Below are 8,188 nucleotides of genomic sequence, written 5' to 3' on the forward strand. Positions count from 1 at the left end.
GTTAGAAATGGCATTTTGCATAAGTGGTTTTACGTGGGTGGTTATTGAGAAAAAAAAAAAAAAAAACCCTCTATCACAGCAGCCCCTCAGTGGGTAATTCACAAGTGCTCACTTCTGCAGAAGAAAATACAAATCTCAAACAAGCTGTGGAAATGCATGGAAACATAGAGCGTACTTCCTGTGACTAAAACTTTAGCACAGTTACTCGTTGGAAAGAGGATCAACCTTCTCCTGTGTTAATACTGTTAATCTTTTAAGAAGGACCAAATCGTTGGTATTCAGAGAGGTGAAACTGTTCATTGTCTTTTCTTTAATCCTTTGGATTTTTTTTAATGCTGTTGTATCACTTGAAATTTAGTCAAGGTTAGTTTATAAAATTCTGAACTAAGTGGGAATTAACCGTGTTGTTGCCTGAATACTGGAAATGCCTGCTTCGAGGGGCATTGCCGGGGAGTGGGATCCGTGTACCCCCAGCCCAGCCCAGAGCTATCGTTTATCCTGACGACTAGGAGATTGGCACCTGCTTAAGCTTTGTACCTGGGTAAGTGTCTCATTCCCCTGATACAAGGCCCAGCCTGACTGGGGGCAAACTCAGGATGAAATCACAGAAGTAAAGGCAAGAGACACAGGACTCCCACGGTTTCCATCCACAGTTTGCTCGTGGTGACTTTTGGATTACTGCTCAACTGCCTCCCAGTTCGCTCATTCTGTCTTTAGCTCTAATTTATCCTAAATCCACCCAGTGGGCTCCTCATTGAGTTATTATAATTTTTTTTTCTTCTGAATTCCTAAAAATTTTTTTCACTTTTTGTGTGGTTTCTAATTCCTGCCCATTTTTGAGCTTGGTTTTATCTCTTAAAAGACAGTAAATATAATTACGCTAGCCCACATCTAGTAACTTTGGAATCTGGGGTCACTGTGTTCTGTGCTTGGTGCCTCCTGCCTGTTTCTTCTCACTCATGGTGGTATTGTCCGCGGGGTCTGCTTATCTTTGACTGTGTGCTGGACACAGTGGGGTGTGTGTGTGTGTTTAAGTGCTGGAGGAAACCATTTGAGGCCTCTGTCTTCCTTTAGGGAAGAACTTTATTTGCTTCTGTAGCTCCCTGGGTGGGGGTGGGAGGCAGCAGTCTGCGACGCCCTAAACCAGAGGCAAGCCTGAGGTTTTCGGGGCCACCTCGCTGGTGTGAAGGGGGCTGCAGAACTGTGGGCAGGTTGCTCACGTCACCCTCACTTCTGTGCGAAGCCCCTCGGGGTTGCCAGCCCCCAAGTGGTGGTTCCTTTATCCACGTGTGGTGCGCCGCAGATTCCAGCATGTTTCCTCGGCTCTGGGAGACCGCCAGAAGCAGAGTTCAAGTCTCAGCCACGGCTTCCCGATCAGCCGCTGCCTATGAGATCCCAAGAGATCCTTCCTGCCCAGTCTGTCTCTATTCCGGCTCCATCTCAGATTTCAGTCCAGTAATCTCTCACTATCTTCTCAATTCCTTGAGGCTTTAAAATCTGGATTTCCCCCAGCTTATTGGGTTACCTTCTGTAAGACATAGCAAGTATACCGTTGTTACAGCTGATTATGTGAGTTATTATATTTGCTTTTACAACCTTATGAAATTGTATTTGCTTTTATAATATCATAATGTTACAGCAAATCGTCCAGTCTGCCATTTACTGGAAGTGGCAGTTCTTTCAACGAGAAACTTAAGTATAGATAAAGCTGTACTTATAAAAATTTCCATCAGAAAGAAACTTTCTCTCAAAGCCCATCAAAAATTGTCAAAGTGATAGCGGTTCACAGGTTTAACTCCTTTACTGTCACTACAGTCATCTCCGAGGTGGCGCTGTTATTATCCACATTTTTAAGTGAAGGAGATTGTGGCCCAGAGACGGGGGATGACTTGGCTGGATGAGCAGCCAGTCAAGGGCACAGCGCAATGGAGACCCAGGCCCGCCTGGCTCTGAGGCCCATTCTCTTGGCCTCTGCTTTAGAGTCAGGATTGAAAACCGATATTTTAATCTCTGCCTCATGCAGCAAAAAGGACTTCTTCAGGAGACGAGTGGCAACTGTGAGCACCCAAGAAGTCAGTGGATAAAATATGCTTCCACTGCATATTGTATACAAATCAGTTCAACCGTAAAGTCTGACAGCTTGTAAATAATGGCTTAAGAAACCCAGAAAGAAGAGAGGTAGAATTAATTTAGAGGCTGATTGTCCCTGGGCTTTAGTGTAACCCCCCGGTCTCTGCTTCCCAACTTTATAGTGGCATTTCGTGGGTATGTACTTCACTGCAAAGCTCCTTTTCCTTCTCTCAGTGTCTAGATGACGGAGGAATTATAACACAGATGTACACATATTGTAGGAAGCATGTAAGGTGGAAAACAAGTTCACAGTTTTTAAATCATGAAAGCTAGTTTATATTTTAGTAAGTACAAAGATAAGTAACTAGATATCAAATAATTAAGTACTTAGATGCTCAACTAAGATTTGAAATAATCTAACCCCAAAATAACTCCTGAGTTGTCTTAGACGAATTATAATACACTTTAATCATTGTTTTAAAATGCAGTACAATGCAATTTTTTGTGCAGCACACTGCATATAAAACAAGCTCCAGAAGAGTATCAAAAATAATCATTAAAAATCCATGTTCACTTCTGTTTTGAGGACGAGTGCACACTGTCATTGCCGTTGTTCAGTCGATAAGTCATGGCCAACTCTCTGCGACCGCGTGGAATGCAGCGTGCTGGGCTCCCCTGTCCTTCACTATCTTCTGGAGTCTGCTCAGACTTCTATCCATTGAGTCAGGGACGCTAGCGAACCGTCTCATCCTCTGCTGCCCCCTTCTCCTTTTGCCTTCAATCTTTCCCAGCATCAGGGTCTTTTCTGGTGAGTTGGCTCTTCACATCAGGTGACTGCATGAGATCGCCTCAAAGTACTTGACGCTATTTTATCCCATGAAACTCTTCTAGTAAACGTCAACCTGTACACAATCTGAAACCCGTGGCCCTTCCTTTTGAAGGGTCCTTTGCAAATGCGCATCCTGCTTCAGGAGGTCTGGGATGGGATCCGAGATGCTGCACTTGTAACGAGCTCCCACGGATGCCCCTGCTGGGGTCAGTGGGTGTTTCATTTCAAGATGCAGAGTTCAGAAAGGTAGCTTTTGAATCACATATAGAAGATATGAGAAAAATCCAGTAATTCTATCAATAAAAATTTCAAGAATAGTCTAGTTATTTTCAAGCATAAGTAAATGTGTCTACAAAATTACATAAGGCAAAAATTTTTGCTTAGCCCTGCTCTTTTAAAATTATTTTCTAACATTACAAAATTACTATAAGCTGGCATGGGAAACACACTTTTTCAGATTTTTTTTATTGATGAGCAGAGCTTCAATAGTTTTTTAGAGGACATCCCATGGAACCTCAAAGATAAAACCTGGGTAAGTATATATGTCATCAGAGGACAGGGAGGGGTGTGTGTGTGTGTGTGTGTGATACCTTCAAATTTATAAAGACAGTAAAACAAACCTGTGTCTCTCTGTCAAGTGGCAAAGAAAATAAATAGGAAAAGAATGAAAACTATATGTCCTCACAGACAGTACTATATTTATCCTAATCGATAAAAAAATTTTCTTTTTTCCAAATACTAAGCTCAATGAATGTAATTCAATATGCTCTCCTTATTAAAGAATGTAATTCACCCAATGTAGAGAACTCATAACTAAACACAGAAAATCGTTCTCTATCACAGAAAAAAAATGCACAGTCAGTATCCAATGAGAAAGAGACGAAAGAAAAGAAAGACAGACGGAGGATGAGGAGAGGGAAAGAAAGAAAAAAGAGGCGGGAGAAGGAGGAGGAGGAGATGAAGGAGGCTGTAGAGAGTGAGGAAGGAGGGAGTGAAGACAGGAATTAGTTCTTCATCTCAAAAGGAAGCATCTTTATTTATCATTATATAAATAAACTCAGAGATCCAGAGTCAAGTAACTATTCAATTTTAATGTCTCCCCATGAACCTCTTGCAAGGAGAAATTATCCCAAATGCCCTTGGGTAGCAACATGAAAGATTACTGAATTTATGTTGCAAACAAAGCAGGGTTTGTAAAAATGGGCCAGATTCTTCACTCGACATCCTGTCCCCTGTCTCTAATGAAGCAAGGACTCTTGAGGCAATCAGATAAACAGGCAGAGGAACAAGCTAACATAATGCGGGTGGAAGACATTGTGTCTTAAAAAGGACGCAACCGTTCCTCAACACAGCCTAGTAGGTAAGAGGTCTTAAAAACTCACTGTGGGCAAACTGTCCTGAAAATTCACCAACTCCCAATACTTCGGTTCTCTTTGTAATCAAGCATTATTATTTTCAACATTGTGTTGTGTGGTTTTCTCTTTTTCTTGCTTGCTTTATCTGGAAGCAGACATTCAGCTTCTTGGAACTAGTGAAGCCAAAGATATGGATTCAACCTCCATGCTGCTGCTGCTAAGTCACGTCAGTCGTGTCCGACTCTGTGCGACCCCATAGACGGCAGCCACCAGGCTCCCCTGTCCCTGGGATTCTCCAGGCAAGAACACTGGAGTGGGTTGCCATTGAAATGCATGAAAGTGAAAAGTGAAAGTGAAGTTAGTTGCTCAGTCGTGTCCGACTCTTAGTGACCCCATGGACTGCAGCCCATCAGGCTCCTCCGCCCCTGGGATTCTCCAGGCAAGAGTACTGGAGTGGGGTGCCATTGCCTTCTCTATGGATCTGTTAACTCCATACTCATTCTGAAGCGGCAGACTTGCTTTTTAAACACTTAGCTATCTTCTAAGTAAATTAGGAGAAAAAAATAAAGCATTTCACAGGCCTCTGGCTCTTCATTTCCTCCTGTAGATGTTAGTCTCCACCGAGGTCATGCCTTTCACTCTGAAGAATGTCTTTTAGTGCTGTTTATAGTGCAAATCTGTTGGTTGTAAATACTATCAGCTTTCAATGATGTGAAAATGTCTTTTTACAAGCTTCTTTTGCAGGATATTTTTGCTTCATATGGAATGACTGGGGGCTGATGGTGTTTGGGGGGCTTTTCTTTCATCATTTTAAAGATGCCTTCCCTTCATTTTCTGCCCTTCACTGTATTTCATGAGGAATGAATGTGTGATCCTGCGCACATGTCCTTTTTCTCCAGCCGAGTTGAAGAGTTTCTCTTTTTCTTTATTTTCAGCAGTTTAACTAAAGCGTGCCTCTGTATGCTTGTTTTTATATTCATCTTCCTGAGAGTTTGATGAACTTCCTAGGTCTGTAGGTCATGTTTTTCACCAAATTGGTCAGATATCTGGCTATTATTTCCTCAAAAAAAAAAAAAAAGCTTACACCTCAGTATTGCTTGCTGGGCTTCCCTGGTGATTCAGATGGTAAAGAATTTGCCTGCAATGCGGGAGACCTGCGTTCAGTTCCTGGGTTGGGAAGATCCGATGGAGGAGGGCATGGCAATCCACTGCAGGATTCTTGCCTGGAGAACCCCAGGGACAGAGGAGCCTGACCGGCTCCATGGGGTCCCAAAGAGTCGGACACAACTGGGTGACTGAGCACCTCGCTTGTTACTCCTTCTGACCTCCAGTTACATTAGAGGTCAGACCGTCTGATAATGTCTGCAGGTCCCTGAGGCTCTGTTGACTTTCTCTTTAATTTTTCTCTCTCTGCTCCTCAGGTTGGATAATTTCTGTTGATATCTTTGAATTAATTACTCTCTCTTCTGATATTTCCTGCCTGCTGGGAGCCTGTCTTATGAATTGTTCTCTGCAGTTACTATACTTTTAAGTTCATAATTTCCATTTGACTCTTCTTTATAATTTCAAAATCTTCACTGAGATTCTCAATCTGTCACTTGTTAATACTATATTTTCCTTCAATTGTTTGAACATGTTTATGAAATCTTTGCTGAGGGCAACATCTGGGTCATCTCAGGGTTGGTTTCTATGAACTGCTTTTTCTCTTGACTATAGACTTCATTTTCCTATTTCCCACCATGTCTAGTGAGTCTTTTTATTTGCAACCCTATTCAACTGTTCAGTTGAAGGCACGCAGTGTGAAGGGCCCACCTTAACTGAGAGTGTGGTTTGGCCGGATAGTTAGTGGAGCGAGAATAGGGGCAGGGGGCCGAGAGTATTTCAAAGGCGAGATTATGATGAGTGACCAGGACACAAACTGGTTCAAAGAAGACAGCCTCGGGATCAAAGGCCTGTGGAGACGAGCGGGCTGCGCACGGCCACGATGCAGGCCCTGAGGTCCCGTGAGGAGGGCTCCAGGGGCAGTTGTTTGTGGCAAATAATCACAGTCGCAGACTGCAGACCTATACAGAGAGTGCAAAAGACGTGTCAGAGAGACCGAGTTCTGCTTCCTTCCTCTCTTCCACATCGGCCCGTGACCAGTCGCTGGATGGCCACCACGGACTCGCTTCCCTGCCCTGCTGGTCACGTGTGGGAGTCCAGAGTTTCCCCAAGTTCCTCTAACTTGGCCCAACTTTTTGCTTCCTCTGTGAATCTGCCCAGAGCTTGGCATTAGGTTCATTAGCAAATCAGGCCCAAGCACGGGAGCCTCACCCTGAGGCCATCCTCTGGGGTCTCGTCTGGATGTGCAGGCATTGATCTGGCATTGATGAGCCCCCTTCCCCCGCAGGGTCTTCTCAGCTCTGGTTGCTATTTGGCTCCCCATCCCTTCCCTGCTTCTACCTGATAAGCCTGGGTTAGTCTTGCCCTGTGTGTGCACAGCCGGGCCCTCAGCCACACCGTCCTGGGGCCCCCGCAGGACACCCAGGGCCCTCCGGCCGCACGGCACTCTCTTCTCTACTGTTCTGCAGACTGCAGCTGCTCCAGGCACCCAGAACTCTGAGTTCTGGTTTCCTGACTCAGAGAGACCACTGGGCTCTCTTGGGTCCCCGACCACTGGACTGTGGCCAGGAAATTGCTCCCAGGAAGGGAGGCAGGCCATGGGGCTGACCTCACAAGCTTCCTTCTGCTGGAGATCTTGACCTTATGAAACCTGTTACCTGCTGCTGGAAAACAACTGCCGTGTATTTTTTGTCAGGTTTTACAGTTGACTGGGGCTGAAGAACAACCCAGGATGGCTTCCCCATCATAGACAACTGGCTGTTTTTGTTTATTTTTACCTATCCAGCAAATATTTCTTGAGTGTCTACAATGTTGGAGGCATTAGAAACACAGGGTGAACAGATGACATGATCTTTGTCCTCATGAAGTTTATAGTCTATAGGAAAACATAGATATTAAACAAATAACCACAGAAATAAATCTGCTACTTAAGGTGTGGTAGGTGGTGTATATTTTGAAATATAACACCTGCCTTAATTTAGACTGAGAAAGAAGGCATCTTCAAGCAAGTCACCTGAGTGACGTGTAGGCAGACTAAAGTTTGAGGGAAGAAATATGAGATAAAAGAACAGATTAGAACCAAGAAAAGACTGTGGGAGGAGGTCCCTGGGGCAGGAACAGAATCACCCAGGGCCTTGGTGTCGGGGGACAGCAACCCAAGGACATGGGACAGCAGGCAGGGCTTCGTGTGAGATCACGTTGTCAGAGAGCTGGGCGCCCGGGAAGTGTGCAATCACTCTCAGAACTGTCTTGTCACGTGGAGGTCATTGTGTGTACGCTCAGTCGTGTCCCAGGCTTTGCAGCCCGCCAGGCTCCTCTGTCCGTGGGACTCTCCAGGCAAGAATACTGGAGTGGGTTACCATGCCCTCCTCCAGGGGATCTTCCCGACCCAGGGAGCCAACCTGAGTCTCTATGTCTCCTGCATTGACAGGTGGGCTCTTTAGCACTAGCACCACCGGGAGCCCTAAGGGTAGATGGCAATGGCGCCCGCTGGTCCCAACGTGTGGCCATGCCACGTCTTCCAAGAATAAGAACGAATGTATCTTGGAAAGGATGGACTCTCAGCTGAGGATGTTCGCCTCAGAAGACCCAGTGTGCTGTAGGTCAGTATTTGCTGAGCTGGTAAAGCTCAGTAGTTAGTCCTTCCCTTCCAAACGCTCACAGGGGTTGAGCCGCGTCTCCTGCGTCTCCTACGTTGGCAGGTAGGTTCCTTACCACTAGCGCCCCCTGGGAAGCCCTCAGACAACAAAATCCCACCTAAAAAGCCCTTTTAAATGTTGCCTGTTGGTTCTCTGTACTTCCACAGGTTTAGTTAGCTGAAGCAAGAACCGAA

Source organism: Bos javanicus, chromosome 12 (genome assembly GCF_032452875.1).
Source record: "Bos javanicus breed banteng chromosome 12, ARS-OSU_banteng_1.0, whole genome shotgun sequence".
Lineage (NCBI taxonomy): Eukaryota > Metazoa > Chordata > Mammalia > Artiodactyla > Bovidae > Bos > Bos javanicus.